General features: G+C 40.8%; 1 non-coding gene across 1 annotated transcript; it reads right to left on the bottom strand.

Annotated features, from left to right (window-relative positions):
* Positions 1-11,948: 11,948 nt before the first annotated feature.
* Positions 11,949-12,020, bottom strand: LOC115834558. Its single transcript, XR_004029498.1, has one exon. It is a non-coding gene; the product is annotated as a small nucleolar RNA SNORD45 (small nucleolar RNA).
* Between the last annotated feature and the right edge of the window lie 9,138 nt (positions 12,021-21,158).

Here is a 21,158-nt window from a genome sequence, read left to right as displayed (position 1 = left end):
TTCCTCCCACAGACAGTCCAAGGAGCTGTTTCACAGAGACATCATGCAAATAAATCTTTATGTTTTATTTCTAAATGGTTTACCCTCCTTCATTCCTATTAGAAATGTGGGGGATTAGACATGAAGTCATGAGACGACTGACTTGACTCAGCTGTTTCAGGAAGGTGGCACTTTTCACACAGCTGTGACTCTGGCAAGACTTCCTACCTAAGGGGAGGAGGTGGAAAATGGATGGAAGTAACTAGAGAAACAACTGCAGCATGGGTCCCCAGGCCTGCCGCCAAGAGAAACAACTGCAGCATGGGTCCCGAGGCCTGCCGCCTTGAGGAAAGCACTGGAGGTGCTGAGCTCAGGGATAACACAGGTCCATGGCTCTTGGAATCCCCACTTGCCCCAAGAATTGCCCCTGGCTCCCTCAGCAGCTCTCTGGCATGAAGCCCTCTGCAATTTCTACTGCAAATGTGCAAATGTCCCGCAGCTCAGGGACAGCCATTTCTCTGCAGCCCCAGTCACTCCTGCTACCACAGTGACCTGGAGGTATCGCTGCCGTGGAGGCAGCTGCAGCTCTCTGTTCTCCTTGGTAAAGTGACACTGGTGGCTCCACCTCCAGCTGAACTCTTTGTTCAGGATACTCAGGAAGCGAAGCTCCTTCTGCCTGCCGTGGGGCCAGACACTCCAGCAGAGGGGTGCCGCTGCAAAAAAGGAACAAGATATGAGAGGGATGAGGAGAGGGACGACGTGGGGTGTGAAGAATGACACCATGTCTGTTGGGAGCAAGGAGGGAGATGGAGGCACCAGTCGCCAAGAGAGAGAACACGAGAGGAGAACACATTTGGGGCTAGAACGAGACAATTTTAGATGTGTGAAGTTGGCTGTAGCTGTGTGATTTTCAGATGGATTTGTAAAGTAATCACTTAAAGAGGCCTGAGTTGGATATACACATTCGGGAATCACTGAGACATAAATGGGCCATAAAGTCAAAGAATGGGTGAATCTCAGGCGGAATCTGAGGCTGTGCAGAAAAGAGGGCTCACGTTTGCAGACCAGAGAGAGGAAAGGAGCCGCCCGCACAAGAGAGAAAGGGAAAGGCCACTGGAAGGGAAAAAGTAGTTGATAAACTGAGACGAGAGAGAGGACGTCAACAGGAGAGAGGAATCCACTGTGTGCAAAATGCTCATCTTGAGGCGAGGACTGACGTGTGTGTGGCAGCGAATCAGTGAGGATCGTTGTTAAAGAACACTGGCTGGAAAAGGCTCCACTTTCTCCCATTTATTCTCATTCATCTGCAAATCGGCTGTTCCTAGCCATCGCGCTCCCTCACAGGGTTTTACTGCGAGATCAGTATCAGCATCGAGAACCAGGAGGCCACATTCACCTGAGGCTGCTTGGCCCACCACCAGTTCCCATCCTTTGGAGACCAAAAAGCAGTTCATAAAAGCTGGCTGGACACTAAGGTTATTCCTGGTACATTTTCCCTTAAGGTAAGCGGTCTGGCTATTTCCAGTACCTGGGTCCACCACCGTTTATTTGCTGTTATTCTGGTTCAGTCCATATACACCCATGGTGTGGAAGAGCTGTGTAGATTTGTCTTATGTCACACAAAGAGTGAAGCAAGAAGAAAATAACAGTCTCCATAGGAGTGCAGAGAAATTGGAAATGTCTGGGAAAAAGACGATGTGCGGTTGCTAGGGACAGGCTACTGTTTTCCGTGTAAGCTATGAGTCACCCGTGCTGACAAAATGTTCGCGGTGGTGTGCAGAGCCCAAGGAGAGAGTCTCACCGCTCATTCCTGAATGGGCAGATGGCGTCTCCCTGTAAAAATGAGAATGGCTCTAGTGACGGAACACACAGTTGTTGACGGATTTTCTTTCTTTCTCTACACTCTCAGACTCCCTTGCCTTCCGTCCAGTGACAGAACAGCATCCTAGCAGGAATATGTTCCCCTTTGGATCCATCAGCAGTGAAGTAAAATGTGCCTTTGTGCAGCAAATGAAGGTACTAACACTGCCAAGTTTTTCAAAGCAGCAGCTTTAATCATGGGACCTTAGATGGATTCCAGGTATTCGCAGACTCACGACATTGGTTGCAACAATTTTTATTGACTTTTGTGTCTGTGGGTACTTTCCTTTTGTATGAAAATTTCAAAGAATTATGTAATAAACACCTGACTATATATGATGAAGTTTAAAAAGTGAAATATTGCAAGTATAGCTGAAATCACTACTGTACACCTCTCTCATTCTATTCTCCCCACTCAGGATGGGCAGGAAACCATTCTCTTGAATTGGATACTCGTTTCCATTCAAATAGCTGTATTTTCACAACATACATATTTTTACCAAAGTTATTATGGTATTTTAGCTTTATATTGCATAATCTTAGATTTACAAAAATAGCACAGAGTTCCCATATATCATTCACCAGCTTACCTTCATATTAACAACTCATACAATCATGCGATAGCAATCAAAATCTGGAAATTAACATTGGAAAAGTATTATAGACCTTATTCAAAAATTAGAGTAAGATCTATTGTATAGACTTTATTCAAATATTTACAGCCCAATAAAATATCTTATAGATCATTTTATATTAACACAAAAAGATCTACCAAATCTTTACTGTGTACATATATGAATTTTACTAGTAGAATATTTTCCTAGAATTTGAAATTCTGGGCCAAAGGGTATTATGCATATTCCATTTAATAAAAGCTACAAAATTGACCCTGAAAGAGGTTGTACCAATTTGCACAACCCATTTCAGCATACAGAATACCTTCTTACCTACACTCTCATCAGCACCACCACTAGACATTATCATTCCGATAGGTGAAAAATAACTGCTTTATTGAGATAATATTCACATACAATACATTAACCCTCTTTACATGTTCAATTCAATGGTTTTTAGTATATTCAAGGTTGTGCACCCAGCACTGCTATCTAATGCTAGCTAGGATATTTTCATCACTTCATACACACTAGCAATCACTCCCCATTCCATCTTCTCTTATCCCCTGGAAACCACAAACCTGTCTTCTATGTTTATAGAGTTGTCTATTCTGGACGTTTTAAATAAATGGAATCTTACAGTATGTGGTACTTTGTCATTGGCTTTTCTCACTTAACGTAATGTTTTCAAAATTCATCCAAGTTGCAGTGCGTATGAGTATTTCATTCCTTTTTATTTTCCATTTCACTGTATGGATTCCAGGCTTTCTTTTCCCATTCACCCTCCAATGGACATTTTGGTTGTTTCTACCTGTTGGCTTTTTGGAATAATGCTGCTATAAACATTTGCACACAACTTTTTATGTGGATATTTATTTTCATTTCTCTTGAATATATTCTTAAGAGAAGAATTACTGGGTCTTATAGTGACTGCATATTTAATGTTTTGAAGAACTGCCAAAATGCTTCCAAAGTTGCTGCATCATTTTACAATCCCTTCAGCAATGCATGAGGGTTTTAATTTATCTATATCCTCACCAACAATTGTTATTGTCTTAAAAACTTTTTTAGCCATCCTAGCAGATGTGAAGCAGTATATAATTATGGTTTTGTTTGCACATCCTTATTGATTAATTTTGCATATGCTCATTGGCTGTTTCTATATTTTATTTGGAGAAATGCCTGTTAAAATCCTTTGGCCACTTAAGAAAATGGGTTACCTTTTATTGTTGAGTTCTTCATATAGTCTTCATATAGTCTAGATACAAATTTCTTATGCAGTATATGATTTGCAAATGTTTCTCCCATTTTATAGGTTGTCTTTCCATGTTTTTGGTGGTGTCTTTGGACGCGTAATGTTTTAAATTTTAATGAAGTACAATTTATTTATTTATTTATTTTTTGCTGTTGTTACTTGTGCTTTTGGTGCCATATCTAAGAAAACATTGCCCAACTCAAGGTCATGAGGAGTTATTCCTATAGTTTCTTCTAAGAGTTTTGTATGTTTGCCTCTTACATGTTGATTTTAGATACATTTTGAGTTGATTTTTGTGTGTGGTGTGAGGAAGTTTCCAACTTCATTCTTTTAGATGCTGGTATCTTATTTTCTCAGCATCATCTGTGGAAAAGATACATTTTTCCCCATTTTATTGCCTTGACATCCTTGTTAAAATTAATCAGAAAATGTACTTAATTTCATGTAGTTTCCTCAACTTTTTACTCCCCTTCACAATTCACCTGATTTTGTGACTTTTCAGAGTCCATAAGTAGTTACCTTTTGTGTTTTGTCCAGAGGCTTAATTTTGAAACTTGACAGGAAAATAGTTACACAGTCATGTGTAGGAACCTTGCCCCTCTCTGCCCCACAAAACATCCACACAACAACCTGCCCACAAATGCTTAGAGCCCCATTTTTACAATAATTGCCAAAGTTTGGAAGCAACCAAGAGAGTTGTAAACGTCTAGCCCATCAGGCAGCTCCGTGGAAGACTCATTCACAGAACTTACCTTTAATTGCTCTGATGCAGAGCTTTCTCAGTGGTGATAACCCTATCCTCAGAGCATTTGTCAAAACAATAAATACAGTTGTTTAATATCATAGTTGTCCGAGATGGCAATACCAGTTTGGACAAAAAAGCCAAAGAAGGGGATTTCTAACTTTGCTTTTGAACTTAGACAATCTTGTTGTTAGGTCTTAGCTGTGAATAGGCAGAACAGATCCAAAGAAGCATAACAAAATACTTGAGAATGAAACTGCGATTAGAAACTCTGCCCGTAAGTAAACAAGACTAAAGACTAAGTTTGGGGTCAGAATCTAACTGGGCTAATTGCCTATTAAAACAAAAGCATCAATATTCTTCAGAGGATTGTAATGGGACTCAGAATCAATGTATCATTCAAATATCTACTAAACAATCCAAAATTTTACACACAGAATTAGAAAAAAATGTGACTAATTTTCAAGTAAAAAAACAATAAACAGATGTCAACCCCAAGATGTACAGATGTTAACATTATTAGACCAGGACTTTATAGCAACTATTGTCACTATGCTTTATAAAGTAATGGTAAATACAATTGGAATAATCAGAATGATAGTAGTGAGCACAGGAAAAAATAGAAATTATTAAAAAGAGCCAAAATAAAAACTTAGACCTGAAAAACAAATAAACCAAAGTTAAAAATATACTGGATGAGTTCAATGGCAGAATGGAGAAAACAGAATAAAGTGTCAGAGAATCTAAAGGTAAAACAATAAAAATAATCCAATCTGAAGGACAAAGAGAAACATTATTGAAAAAAATGACAAAATGCAGGAAACAATAAGCAAATGTCAAAAGATCTAAAATATGTGTCACTGAAGTTCCCGAGGATCAGAAAAAGAAATTGGTGCAGGAAAAACATTTGAAGAAATAATGGCTAAAAATGTTCCCAATTTGGTGAAAGATATACTCAAGGAAAACAATTATAATCAAATTGTTGAAACCCAAATATAAAGAAAAATTCTTTAAAGCAACTAGAGAAAAATGGCACATCCAGGGAGATAATAATTTGAATGATTAGATGTCACATTAGGAACTGTGAAGACCAGAAGATGTTAAAACAACATATTTACTGAACGAAAACAGCTGTCAATCCAGAATTCTATATTAAGCAAAAATATCCTTCAGGGACAAGCATGGTGGCTCATGCTTTGGGAATGTTTTCCTAGATATGGCACCAAAAGCACAAGTAACAACAGCAAAAAATAAAATAAAATAAACTGTACTTCATTAAAATTTAAAACATTAGGCATCCAAAGACATCACCAAAAACACGGAAAGATGGGAGAATCATCTGCAAATCATGTACTGCATAAGAGATTTGTATCTAAAATATATGAAGAACTCTAACAACTCAACAATAAAAGGTAGCCCATTTTTTTAAGTGGCCAAAGGATTTTAACAGCACTTTGGGAGGCTGAGGCAGGTGGATCACTTGAGGCTAGGAGTTTGAGACCAGTCTGGCCACCATGGCAAAACCCCGTCTCTACTAAAAATACAAAAATGAGCCAGGTGTGTTGGTGCACACTTGTAATCCCAGCTACTTGGGAGGCTGAGGCATGAGAATCACTTGAACCTGGGGAGGCAGAGGTTGCAGTGAGTCGAGATTGTGCCACTGCACTCCAGCCTGGGCAACAGAGTGAGACTCTTTCTCATTCTCTCTCTCTCTCTCTCTAAGGAATTCAGGAATAAAGCAATGTCAAGATATTCTCAGATGAAAGAAAATAAGAAAACATCACCTGCAGACCCACTCTATAAGAAATGCAAAATGAAGTTCTTCATGCTGCAGAAAAATGACACTTGAGAGAAACTTGGCTTTTGAGTAATAAAGGGAAGTCAATGATAAATAGCTAGGATAATATTTTTTTCCTCTGAATTTCTCTCAAATACTTATGACTATTAAAAGCAAAAATTATAATACTGCCTGGTGGGGTTTTCAATGTGTGTAGACATAATCTATGACATCTATAGCACACAGATCAATGCGGGTGGTAGTGGTAGAGGGTCCAATATGTCTGTAAGTTTTCTTTGTTTTACTTAAAGTGAGACAAGTTAACTCCAAGTCAAATGTGAAAAATTAGGTATGTATATTTTAACCTACAGAGCAAACACTAAAACATGTATAGGATGTAGCTGAAAAGCCCATAGATGAATTAAAATGAAATACTAAAAAAATTGAATTATCCAAAAGGAAGGAGGAAAGGGGGATCCAAGAAACAAAAACAGAGGGAACAAATGGAAAATAAGTAATAAAATGGAAGTCTTAAACCAACCACATTCGTACTTACAGTAAATGTTAATAGTCTAAACATGCTAATCAAAAGCCAGAGATTGTTGGTATGGATAAAAAATAATAGCATACTATATGCTGACTACAAGAGACAAGCTTTAGGCCGGGTGCAGTGGCTCACACCTGTAATCCCAGCACTTTGGGAGGCCAAGGCTGGTGGATCATCTGAGGTCAGGAGTTCAAGACCAGCCTGAGCAAAGTGGTAAAACCCCATCTCTACTAAAAATACAAAAATTAGCTGGGCCTGGTGGCAGGTGCCTGTAATCCCAGCTACTTGGGAGGCTGAAACAGGAGAATGAGAATCACTTGAACCCTGGAGGCAGAGGTTGCAGTGAATGCTGGGCAACAGAGTGAGACTCCGTCTCAAAAAAAAAAGAAAGAAAGAAAAAATAAAGAAAGAAAAAGACATGCTTTAAATATAAAGACAAAGGTAGGTTCAAAGAAATGGACCAGAAAAGACATACCATGAGCAAATGACATGGATAAAAAAGGCTGAGTGGCAAATGTAGTATCAGAGCATTACTAGAGACATTTCATTATCATAATCATAAACTGACAATTCATCAAGAAGATTTAGCAATTAACTATTGTTAATTGCTGTGTATGTGCTTAATACACAGCCTTAGATACACAAAGCAAAATGAAAAGAACTAGAAAATACTGACAACTTCACAATTATAGCTAAGAATTTTTTAATGTATCTCTTTCTGCAATTGATAGAACAAATTGACAAAAAATCAGTAAAGACAGGGATGATCTGAACAACACAACCAACCACTTGTATCTCATTGCTATTTATGGAACACTACATTCAGCAACTGCAGAATATACATTTTTTTTCCAATGCACATAATACATTTGCTAACACAGACAAGCTGGTGGACATAAAACAAGTCTCATTAAAAGCACTGAAGTCCTGCAAAGTATATTTTCTGAACACAATGGAATTTATTTAGAAATTAGTAACAAGATATCTAGAAAAACCCTTTAAATATCTGACAATTAAAGAACACACTTCTAAATAGTTCATAGGCCAAAAATGAAATCAAGGGGAAACTAGCAAATATTTTGATATGCATGACAACAAAAATCCAACATATTAAAATCTGTGGGATGCAGCTGAAGCAGTGTTTAGAGAGCTTGGCCACTTTAAATGCTGATATGAGGAATGTGAACTTGGGGATTGAGATTTGGAATTAGTAGTCATTTGCAGCCAGGTGTAATGGATCAACAAATACTTCACAATGAGAAAAGCAGAAGCCAAACGTGCACCTCGAGAAACATCGGTTCTAACGAGAGCACAAGAATAGCAAGATAGGTACAAGAGAAGCAGGTGAGTGCAGTAAATCCTATCAGCCTCTGACTTCATCCCACCTGCAAACGAGGCAAACCGGTATTACCCTAAAGGTATAAATACAGCCATGAGCCTGTAGCTGCAATAGTCAAAAAGGCCACACGATGGCGTGACAACACCAGCAAAGCTGCTTATGCCTTTGCATTTTTAATTTCGCTGTGTTAGTGCACCCTCCTGTGTGTGTGCACAGAATACATCAATTTATTAAACCGCTTACAGGCCCAACCAATACTCACTGAGCTGCTACTACATGCCAGGTACTGCGCTACTACTGTGAACAAGACAATTGCCTTCCCAGGAGTGGCCTTGGGGTATGAAAAAAAAAAAAAAAAGAAGTCAAACGGGATAATTTCAGAGTGTGGTAAAGGGTTTGAGAAAAACAGATGGAGAAGCAGAGACCTGGACCAAGACATGGCACAACCACGTGGTCAGGACGACAAGAAGTGACGGCCCCTCACATCTTACTCGTAACTGCAGTGGGACAAACTCCACGCCCACGTGGGGCACCCAGGTTCAAACTCACATTTACTGCTTCTGGTCAGCTTTCTGCACACTTCAGTAAACAACTTATTTTGCCTATCTGTGATTCTGACATTGTTTCTTATGCATGAATCCAGTCTATCTATATCTACCTATCTGTATATCCATCCCCCCATCCATCCATCCATCCATCCATATCCATCCATCCATCCATCTATCCATATCCATCCATCCATGCATCCATCCATCCATTCATATCCATCCATCCAACCATCCATCCATCCATCCATCCATCCATCCATCCATCCATATCCATCCATCCATCCATATCCATCCATCCATCCATATCCATCCATCCATCCATCCATCCATCTATCCATATCCATCCATCCATCCATATCTATCCATCCATCTATCCATCCATCCAGCCAACCTTCCAGTCAGCCACCTAAGCAGTCAGTCAGCCAGCCAGCCGGCCATCAGTTTGTCATCATCGATCTGTTCTATGTTAGGTAGAACACTACTTTTCCGCATTAGCTACCCAATAACTTAGCTCCTGGGACCTCATTCCAGCTGAGGACCTACCTCCACCTGTGTCTGCTCCAGAACTGGAGTGGTGAGCACTCTGCTCTATTGTGTGCAGATTCTTTGAGGCAAGCAAAATTCCGAGTTTACGGATGGGTAAATTGGAATGGGTGCAGTGACAGGAGAGTGGAGAAAAAGAAAGCATATTTAATGAATTGCAGGTGAAGAAACTGGGCTGTTATCTGGAGAGAGGAAACCTCAGGGTTGTAGGGGGAGATCAGGGAGAGGTGAGAGCCTTCAGAGTCTGGGGTGATGGTGCAGGGGCCAGGGAGGATCTCACAGGGCAGAGTAAAAGGAGCCGTGGGAAGGCAGTGTGGATGGAATGAATAGGCGCTCCCCGACATCGGCAGCCACATAAAGGTGTGCTGATGGGCACACGGGGCAGGGAGAGCCCACCGCCAGCACTGCAGGGCCTAGAGTGGCACCAGCCAGAGATACTGGCGGCAGTGGAGGAGACAGTGGATCGCTATTGAACCAGATAACTTTTTAGATTTCTTATGATTCTGAAATTCTCTGATTTCTTAAAAGAAATTGAGCCAGTCTGGAGAGAGTAGGAAGAAGAGTCAAGAAAAGAAAGCAAACAAGTTGGCAAAGCTGGAGTGAGGCAGGAAAGTACGAAATGGAGTCACGAAGCCCAGGGCAGCAGGCTTGGGGGGTGCTTAGAGGTTCTTGGTGATGTCAAGGTTGACAAACAGAAGACAGAGCAATGCCTCAGCTATAGCAATGGTCACCGGACCTCTGGGTTTCCACACAAAGGAGGGTTAGAGCCAGACTGCGAGGGCTGAAGAGAGAGAGGATGGTGCAGGGGGTAGACAGGGGCCTGCTCTTTGTTAACCTGTGCATGCGGCAAAGGAACAAGATAGACCTGGATGATGAGCTGGCAGGAAGGTGCAAAGGTGTGTTTATCTGCATATTTGTTTGTTTGTTGTTTAAGTATTTTGCAAGCAATGTACTTAGCAGAGTAGATTGTCAGGGAGATGTAAGTGATTACTGGAGACATAAGCAACATGGAAACATTCAATCTCTCAAGGAAGAAGCCTGGGGATAGCATGGGGTATTATGTCAACATCAGATCTTGGCAAAGCAAAGGTCTGTCTGGGACGTTACTATGGCAAGATTGAGGGAAAAGGCAGCTGAGAAGTGAGTGAAGAAGGGACTTGGAATTTAAAACAGAGCTGAGCCTGGATTTCAGCCCTGGCTCAACTTCTTCCAATTGTGGGATCTTGGGCAAGTCACATAAGGAAAGGAATCTATGTTTCTGGTTTGTCAGATAATCAAATGATTGCTGCTATTTATTGTTTATTAAGTCTCAGCCCTACACGAAGTAAATGCTTTTTATGTACCAGCTCAGGAATTCTTCTATTAACAACCCTATGGAGCTGGTGAAAGGATTTCCCAAGGTCACAAAGCTGAGGGATGCCTGTTCCTCTAACAACTAGGATTCAGGGCCTCCTTAGTTATTTGCCTTTCACAGTTGTTGCAAAAATTAAGAAATAACAAATATTCAAAGTTGTGATTCTTATAGTGGGATCATGACCTTCCATAATCTGACCAATATGCCTCTATTAATGTAACCCAACATTTTCAGTAATTATGCTTTCTAGTAAACAACCATTACACTTCAAGGGCATTTGGTTGATTTTAAAAAAATCTATGCAACAAGTTTCTTGTAAATCACTTAAAAAAGAAAGGAAATGGAATTATTCATTATTAATGTGTGTGATGCCCTCTCACATTTTAAGCAGACTCTGAATAAAGTGCCCTTAGTGGAAAAGAGAATTTTACTACTGCTGACCTGAAACCTTACCTCATCCTCCACCATTTTTTAAAAACTTTGTTTTTAAACCAAAGTTTCAGGGTTTCAAATAGAGAGACTTACTTTTCTTACCTTTTCTCACAAAAGTTTCAGGGTTTCAAATAGAGAGACTTACTTGTCTTACCTTTTCTCACAATCAACCATCCCTGTATGGGCTCTGGTGTTTCCTCCAATGTCTACAGTATCTTTGAGGAATAAAGAAAATGAAATAACAGTCAAGGAAAAATTATGAGGCATTTCTTTTTTCCAAATATGCAATTAAAGCAAAAAGTATAAAATGCAATTTTCAGATTGGTAAGGTAATTTGTGTTTCCACAGTCCAAGTGTTATAATTATTTTTTAAGCTCACACTGCAGTGCTTTTATGCATTTACTCAAACTTGTTTTGAGCCCCTAATATGTGTCAGCCACCAAGGATTAAATTATTAGCAAAAACTAAATAAAAATAAAAATAGCTGGGCATGGTGGCTCATGCCTATAATCTTAGCACTATGGGAGGCCAAGACAGGTGGATCATTTGATGAAACACTGTCTCTACAGAAAATACAAAAATCAGCCAGGAATGGTGACCCTCACCTGTAGTCCCAGCTCCTCAGGAGGCTGAGGTGGATGGATCACCTGAATCCGGGAGGTGGAGGTTGCAGTGAGTCAAGATTGTGCCACTGCACTGCAGCCTGGCCGATAGAGTGAGACTCTGTCTCAAAAAAAAGGAAATGATGCATGTGTTCACGAAGCTCACAATCAAATGGGTGAGGCCAATTGTTAGTTAAATAATCTTTTAAAGAAAGCTCACCTTGTAACTGCGACAAGAACAGAGCACTGGCCTAGGTCAGTGGTGACTTATCACAGTAGAAGTGGTGGCCACTCAAGGAACTGATGAAGGAACTGAAATCTGATGGATGAGCATAGCTGAGCCTTTGTTTTCCCCCAAAGTCTCAGTATAATTTTGGAACTCACATCAACTTTGGATTCAGCTAATACATGCCACGACATCATTGACCACTGATCCTTTTAGAACCTTTGCACCTCACTTTGGGCTCAGTTTTCCTGGTTTATTTCCCATGCATCTTTTCTGCAGATTACTAGTAGCTGTTTTGAAGGAAGATAAATAAAAACCAGAATCCATCTAGTTCCCCGTATTTCCCTAAAACGACTAACCATCCCTAGAGTTTTCAGCAGAACTTTTCCCTACAATTGCACTTAGAGAATACTTTACAACGATGGTACTGTCTTTATTTTAAAGTAATGAGAACAACTTTACTTCCAATTACAAAAATCAGGGATCCCCAACCCCCAGGTGACGGACTGGTACTGGTCTGTGGCCTGTTAGGAACTGGGCTGCACAGCAGGAGGTGAATGGTGGGGCAAGTGAGTGAAGCTGAGCTCCACCTCCTGTCAGACCAGTGGCAGCATCAGATTCTCATAGGAGCATGAACCCTATTGTGAACTGGGCATGCAAGGGATCTAGCTTGCATGCTCCTTGTGAGAATCTAATGATAAACGTAATGTGCTTGAATCATCCTGAAATTGTCCCTCCCACTCCTGGTCCATGGAAAAATTGTCTTTCACGAAAACTGTCCTGGTGCCCAAAAGGTTGGGGACTGCTGACATAGATGATGCATATCTATGGGGAAAATCCGAGCCTAACAGAAACTTAAAAAAAGAAATTAAAATCACTTCAAAACTTGTAACCCATTGTTAACACTTCAGTAAACTTCCTTTCCCAAATTTCTCTTTGCACAAGTACAGACACATCAACGTCAATCGCATCTCATTTTGTGGGGCAGCTTTCTTCATGATGCAATACGCCATAGAGTTCTTGCCATGCCAGTGCCATCGGTGAACATCATTCCCTCCATGGTTGGGTCATTTCCCTCCAGGGATGTAACCCACCGGCAGGTGGCCAGCCCCACGCTGATGGACATGAATTGACTTCCAATTTTCTGTTATTTCAAATAAAGCTAAGATTCAAATCTTTGCACATACACCTTTGTTTTCTTGTTTGATTATCTCTTATGGGCAAATGACTAGATTCTTTTAATACTTAAACACATGCAAAGGAGGCAATGGGTAGGCCTCACTTCAATTCAGCCTAGTGAGACTTTTCCACCCTCACTGCCTTCGCCGGCTGCCATCTATGATCCTGGGAGTACGTCCAGTGAAACTGAGCCATTAGTGAGGGCTGCGTTTCAGATGCTGAGAAGTACCAGACACATTCTCACCCCTTGAGAAGATTAAACATCGAGCGGCTCCAGGGCCTTCTTGTTAGTGGATCACTAGTTTTTCTTGTTCCTCCTCTCTTTCTGTGTTGTAGCAGATATGGAATTTCATTTAGAGGAATGTTAGGAGAAAAAGAGGGGTTCCAGGAAGATGAGGACATTTGGAGTGGTGATACCTGGATATTCCAACAGGATGAGGACGTCTCTGGCCCAGGAATTCTGCAGGCTGCCAGGCCACAAATACCCACACAGGGGTGTGTTCGCGTGGCTTCTCGCTGGGCTATGGAGATTCTTGATCCAGCCTCTCTGACCACCAGGCCTATGGGAGAAGTTGTGTTGTCTCATTCCCTGCAAGGAGTCAATTCGTAGGTGAAATGTTAGGATCAGTTACTTTACGCCACCATTTTTCTTGCAACTCTCTCTGTCCACGGTGCTTAGCTAGATCATTTACCACATCTAAGGCAGGTTCCTGCTGGCTTCTGCTGGTTTGAGACGGTGTAGCTTGGAGGTCCGCACAATCCCGGAGCAGCCATCCGGAACAGCCGCCACAGGGAGCCCCCACTTGCCTCGGAAGTCTTGGTGTACGCTGCGAACAGCCTTAAGGTTCTACAGAATATATTCACCAGAGCAAGCAACTTCCCTGGCTTTTTCCAAAGTTTAACATGAAGGCACCACATTATTATTATTTTTTAGTTGCAAAATTGAATTGGAAACTTCTATTTTTCAATTGTCGTAAAAGTGTTTGTTTTGGCCGGGCGCGGTGGCTCATGCCTGTAATTCCAGCACCTCGGGAGCCCGAGGTGGGTGGATCACGAGGTCAGGAGTTAAACAGCAGCCTGGCCAAGATGGTGAAACCCCGTCTCGGCCGAAAACACAAAAATTAGCCGGGCGTGGTGGCGCGTCACTGTAATCCCAGCTGGTCGGGAGGCGGAGGTAGAGAATTGCTTGAACCCGGGAAGCGGAGGTTGCAGTGAGCCGAGATGGCGCCACTGCACTCCAGCCTGGGCGACAGGGGGATACTCTGTCTCAAAAAAAAAAAAAGAAAGAAAAGAAAAAAAAAGAAAAAAGAAAGAGTATTTGTTTTACAGAAAGGAGTTGCAGACATAATTCGGTTTTAAAATGTGTGATGAAGATAGGTGGAGTTTGTTGAACTGTACTCTGTTAAGTATGTGATGCGACTGTTTCTCAAATTCCCTAACATTTTAGTAGAAAAGCTTATCCAGTATTTTCTAGTGGGATTGCATGAGAATTCTAGTGCTGACTCTGTGCAGACCTTGGTCAGAATAACTGGGGATATTTTCGTTATGTTATTGGTTAAGAGCAGCCCTACAGCTGTTGTTATTTAATAGTTTGGTTTCAGATTTATAAACAACCACCCTTCTGGGAGTGACAATGCATGTTCTGCCTATCTTCTTAATCTCTGCCTCCGTGGGGCAGTTGTGATCTCCACTGCACAATGCGATCCCTTGGGTGCAGAGGTGAGAGTAACACACGGTCTTCCGCACGACGGGAGGTTAGTGGATCATAATGGTCCGATAAAGCCTCGAGATTTGGCCTCATTTCTGTTGCTTCCAGTTTTGAGTAATTATGAATAATGTTGCCGTAAACACGCATGTCCAGGTTTTTCAGTTAAAGATAAGCTTTTCATTTCTCTAGGACAGATATGTAGAAATGGGGTCCCTAGAAGGCTGGAACTTACATAAGCAAATATTCACCTCCATAAGAAATCATCTGCCTCCAAGACAAGAAATAACCAAAATCAGAGGTGAACTGAAAGAAATTGGGACAAGAAAAACCACTCGAAAGATCAATAAATCCAGGAGCTGTTTTTTTTTAAATTAATAAAGTAGATAGATCACTAGCTAGGTTAATAAAGAAGAAAAGAGAGAAGATTTAAATAAACATAATCAGAAACAAGAGGGATATTACCACTGACCTTACAGAAATACAAAAATAACAGTCAGAGAATATTATGAACACCTCTATGCACATAAACTAAAAAATCCAGAAGAAATAGATAAATTCCTGGACACATACACCTCCCAAGACTGAACCAGGAAGAAACTGAATCCCTGAACAGATCAATAATAAGGTCTGAAATTGATTGGTGACAAATAGCCTGCCAACCAAGAAAAGCCCAGGACCAGATGGATTCACAGCTGAATTCTACCAGATGTACAAAGAAGAGCTGGTGCCATTCCTGCAGAAACTATTCTAAAAGAACTGAGCAAGAGGGATTCATCCCTAAATCATTCTATGGGCCAGCATTATCCTGATACCAAAACCTGGCAGAGACACAACAAAGAAAAGAAAACTTCAGGCTAATATCCTTGATGAACATTGATGCAAAAATCTTCAACAAAATACTGGTAAACCAAACCCAGTAGCACATCAAAAAGTTTATCCACCATGATCAACTAGGATTTATCCCTGGGATGCAAGATTGCAGTGTTCAACATAAGCAAATCAAGAAATGTGATTCATCACATAAACACAACTAAAGACAAAAAACACATGATTACCTCAATACATGCAGAAAAGGCTTTCAAAAAAATTCAACACCCCTTCATGTTAAAAACTCTCAATAAACTATGTATTGAAGGAACATACCTCAAAATAATAAGAGTCATCTATGACAAACCCACAACCAACATCATACTGAATGGACAAAAGCTGGAAGCATTCCCCTTGAAAACTGGCACAAGGCAAAGATGCCTTCTTTTACCACTCCTATTCAACATAGTATTAGAAGTGTTAGCCAGGGCAATCAGCAAGAGAAAGAAGTAAATTACACCCAAAAAGGAAGAGAGAAAGCCAAACTATCCCTGTTTGCAGATGACATGATCTTTATCTATAAAACCCCCATAGTCTTGGCCCAAAAGCTCCTACAGCTGATAAACAACTTCAGCAAAGTCTCAGGATACAAAATTCATGTGCAAAAATCACTAACATTTCTATACACCAACAACAGTCAAGCTGAGAGCCAAATCAGGAGCAAACTCCCATTCACAACTGCCACACACACACAAAATAAAATACCTAGGAATACAACTCACCAGGAAGGTGAAAGATCTCTACAAGGACAACTACAAAACACTGCTCAAAGAAATCAGAGATGACACAAATGGAAAAACATTCCATGCTCATGGATGGGAAGAATCAATATCGTTAAAATGGCCATACTGCCCAAAGCAATATAAATCATTCTATTGTAAAGACACATGCACATATATATTCACTGCAGCACTACTCACAATAGCAAAAGCATGGAATCAACGTAACTGTGCATCATTAGTAGACTGGATACAGAGAATATGCTATATATACATCATAGACTGCTATGCAGCCATACAAAAGAATGAGATCATGTCCTTTTCAGGAACATGGATGGAGCTGCAGGGCATTATCCTTAGCAAACTAATGCAGGAACAGAAAACCAAATACTGCATGTTCTTACTTGTAAGAGGGAGCTAAATGATGAGAAAACATGGACACATGGAGGGGAACAACACACACTGGGGCCTATTGTAGGGTGGAGGGTGGAAGGAGGGAAAGGATCAGGAAAACTAACTATTGGATACTAGGCTTAATGCCTGGGTGAGGAAATAATCTGTACAACAAATCCCCTATGAGACAAATTTACCTCTATAACACATGTATCCCCGAACTTAAAATAAAAGCTAAATTAAAAACAGAAAGAAATCATTTGCCTTCTTTAACCACACTCCATTCTTTAGCAGTACTCTTTCCTTAGGTGACTTCATTCATTCCCAGAGCTATAAATGTCATTTGCAAATTGAGGACTCCAACTATATCCCTAACTCAGATATTTCGTTTGAAATGAAGTCTGAATATTACATCATCTTAGGAACACCTCTTACTGGACGTTTCACAGGCAACTCAAATGTAACCTGTCTAAAATGGAACTCCTGATTCCTCCTCCCAAACTGCTTCCTCCCCATCTCAGTAAGTGGCATCACCAATCATACACCCAGTTTCTCAAACTAGATGGTCAGCCCTGACTCCTCCCTTTTCCCGTCATCCTATTCTTAGTCAGCTTTGTGGTTTCAAGCTTTAAAAGATATCTTAAAACTCCCAATTTCCCCTATATGCATTGCCACCACCTTCGTCTGTACCATCAGCCAAGAGCGGGCTCAGAGGAACCTGAGTCAAGGAGAGTCTTTGTCTAAGGATAGCAGAGTGCAGAGATATGTCCATCTGAGACCCCGAGCCTCAGATGAGCTCTCTGAGGGACCGTGTTTACCAACCCTGCGGTACACCTACCTCTGGCATTCTTGTTATGTGAGATTATAAAGCCCCTTATTATTTTATACTTTAAGTCAGCTTGAGTCAAGTTGTTATTGTTGTTGCTTTGATTGTAGTTTTTTTGTTACTTACAGACAAAAGCATTCCAACTGGCAAAACACAGCTTACCAGAATGTAAATAGATATAATTTTAGATAAATAAAAACATGCTCCCATATTAATGGTATTAGCACTTAAAGTTAACTTGCTGAAGAGGATTTTTTAAAAATATACATGTGTGCTCCTTTAAAAAATATCAATGGCCTTTATGGATGAGATATCACATATATTGAAATGTACCTATATATGCATAGTAGGTAAAATGTTAATATCTTTTACTTTAATTGTATTACAATTACAGAGTATTTTCCAATAACATGTTCTGTTTGATTTTCCTTACCCTATGAAGTAGGCAGTGCAAGTTTTATTATTAAATATAATAATTTTTATCTACTCTTCAAATATTTATTAAGGACCTACTATGTGCTAGGTGCTGGGTACAATGTTAAACAAGACAGACTGAGCCCAACGCTAACAGAACTTGCTCTAGAGCAAACAAACAAGGCCGTCATTATAGAATGTGGGAGATAGAACTAACTTCATAGAGTGTGATGTTTTCTTAGACACAAAGCATGAAAAAGGCTAGTCATACAAATTGTTTGGATAAGAGAAATCCAGACAGAGGAAACAGCTTGTATGAAGAACCCTTCAGTTAAAAAAAAAATGTAGCATATGTGGCATATTCTAGGAACCAACTAAATGTCATGTGAGTGAGTTGAGGGAAAGGGTAGATTATGATGAGGTTAGAGAGGTAAGATAGGTAAAAACCTGTAAGACATGCAGGGTCGTAAAGGTCATGATAAGAAATTTGGGAAATCATTGAGTGATTTTCAGGAAAGAAAAAGAGGTTAACTGAAGGGGCTAAGACGCAGTAGTAAGTACGGAAAGACCTGTTGGGTGTTGGCATTCATCTCCATGAAAGATGAGAGGACACGTTGGACACCTGGAGACAGAACCAGGAGGATTGGGATCATTCAGGAAGTTGATTGACCAGGTTTGCTTGGAATTGGATGTGAACCTGAAAACAAAAGGGGAATTTGTGTGCAATGGCTAGGTTTAACTGAATGAATGGTGCTCTGTGGACTGAGGAGGGGTCTGGGTACTGGCTGTACATTTCAAAGAGTTTCTTTTCAGAAATGCTGAGTTTGAGATGGCTGTGATATCCCATCAGTTGGATATAAAAGTTTGAAGCTTGGAAGAAAGTCTGGGCTAGAGATTAACATTAGAGTTCATGGCATAAAGATGATAATTAAATTCCTAGGAAAAATGAGAAAGCTTAGGATCACAAAATATTTAGGGTTCAAAAAGGGAGGAGAATCTCACCAAGACAGAGGAGGATAACTATCCAGGTGAAAGGAAACCCAGAATAGAGCAAAATGGCAGAACCCAGAAAGGATGGTGTTTTTAGGATGGAGTCTCAGCTATGAAGGCTACTACCTGAGGTAAGATCAGGACAGAAATTTGATAAAATGGAGGTTATGCATGACAAGTGGCATATTTGGGGTGGAAGCTAAACTAAAGGATGAAGAGAAATGAATCAGTGGTAAAAATGAAGGCAGCATTTGTAGATAAATCTTTGAAAAGCTGTGCTATGGTTTGAATGTATCCCCCAAATTTCATGTGTTGAAAATGTAATCTCCAAATTCATGTGTTGATTGCAGGTGGGGCCTTTGGGAGGTAATTAGGATTAGATGAGGTCATCAGGGTGGAGCCCCTATGATGGGATTAATGGCTTTTTAAGGAAGGGAGGCCTGAGCTAACAGTCACCCTCTTCCCCTTTTGCCTTGTGATGGCCTCTGCCGTGTTACGATGTAGCAAGAGGCTCTCACAAGATGCCAGTGCCATGCTCTTAGACTTCCCAGCCTCCAGAACTGTGAGAAGTACAATTCTTTTGCTTTTAAACTATTGTGGTGGTCTGTGGTATTCTGTTATAGCAATGCAAAATGGACTAAGATAGTTTGTCTATGAAGAAAACAGAAATGGGGGGTAAAATCAAGGTACAGAGTTTTAAACAGAGATATACTGGAGATTGACTTTGTCTTGACGGGAATCATTCATTAGAAACAGAGAAATTTCTGGCCAGATGCAGTGGTTCATGCCTGTAATCCCAGCACTTTGGGAGGCCAAGGCAGATGGATTGCCTGAGGTCAGGAGTTCAAGACCGGTCTGACCAACATGGTGAAACCGGATCTCTACTAAAAATACAAAAGAATTAGCTGGGCGTAGTGGCGTGTGCCTGTAATCCCAGCTACTTGGGAGGGTGAGGCAGGGGAATTGCTTGAACCAGGGAGGTGGAGGTTGCATTGAGCCGAGATCGCACCCCTGCACTCCAGCCTGGGCAACAGAGCAAGACTCTGTCTAAAAAAACAACAAAAAAAGAAATATAGAAATTTCTAATGCAGTAGAGGGCCAGGGTGATCACAGAGCCGCTGTCCTTGAGAATGTGTCTGTGATGGGACATAATACATGGATGCAATTGATTATCTGCTGTTGACAACCAGCTCGCTAAATCTCAATGCAATGCTGAATGAACTGTGATAATGCCCCTTTTACCAATTAAGAAACTGAGTTTTAAAGAGGTTAAATAATTTTCCCAAAGTTGTAACTTGGAAAGCAGGATTCAGAGCCAGTTTCTTCAACTCCAGTACTTTTTCCTCATCTTCCACACAGGGGCCTGCCCTATAAATGTGAGAGCATTTTATGAACATTTGGGATGGGCACATCCCTACAAGTTTTCTCAGCAATGGTGGTGGCAGGGAAGAAGGAGAAACACCCTATTCTTGCTTATGCTTCACCCTCTGCTCCCCCAGCAGAGTGCACTGGGGCTGGGTGCTGCTGCTACCGTGTGCGACAGGAGTGAGAAAGATCAGAGTAAAGGAGAGACAGGCACACTTGGGTTCATACTGTTTTCCAGGCCACTGACTGAAGGAGCTTCTGCAGACTTCAGTGGAAGACTGTGGTGGAAACTAGAGGACCTGAAATAGAACCTTCAGCAGACTGAAAGTCCTTTGGTTATTTGAGATGGGAATGTATGGCAAGTTTTAAAGTGGAATAGCTTCAAATATACTAACAAAAGTTTGAGGTGAATGCATTTTAAATTTCCCCTTGAATACTTTTCCAAGCCTACAGTGACTCTGACTTAATTCTAAGGTACTTTATACATAAACCCATGATTAGGGTTGTGTGTGTGTCATTTTTGGGTGCCCTTTAGAAAACATATCTGTACTCCCGATTTCTCTCACCCTCCATGCCTCCCTTTCCTCCTTCTTTCTCTGGCAAACAAAAGAACTGCAACTGGGTACTTTTTATCTTTTTAATCTATACCACTCTCTTGACCCATCAATTTTTTCTAGGCCTGTCTTTGTTATGAAGAGACATTCAAATTAAAAAAGGATAATTCCAAATATTTGTCAAACAAAAATATGCAAATCTGAGAGCTACATCTCAGGGTAGTCTGTGCTTCCCCTCAGCTGTTAGAGAGTGGGGAAGGCCCCCTGGGCAGGAAGCTCTGTGGTGACAAAGGAACAAAGCCACGTACCTCAGATGGAGGCTGCC

This window comes from Nomascus leucogenys, chromosome 3 (assembly GCF_006542625.1).
Source record: "Nomascus leucogenys isolate Asia chromosome 3, Asia_NLE_v1, whole genome shotgun sequence".
Classification (NCBI taxonomy): domain Eukaryota; kingdom Metazoa; phylum Chordata; class Mammalia; order Primates; family Hylobatidae; genus Nomascus; species Nomascus leucogenys.
Note: the sequence above shows the minus strand (reverse complement) of the source record. Positions and strands in the feature narration are given on the sequence as shown.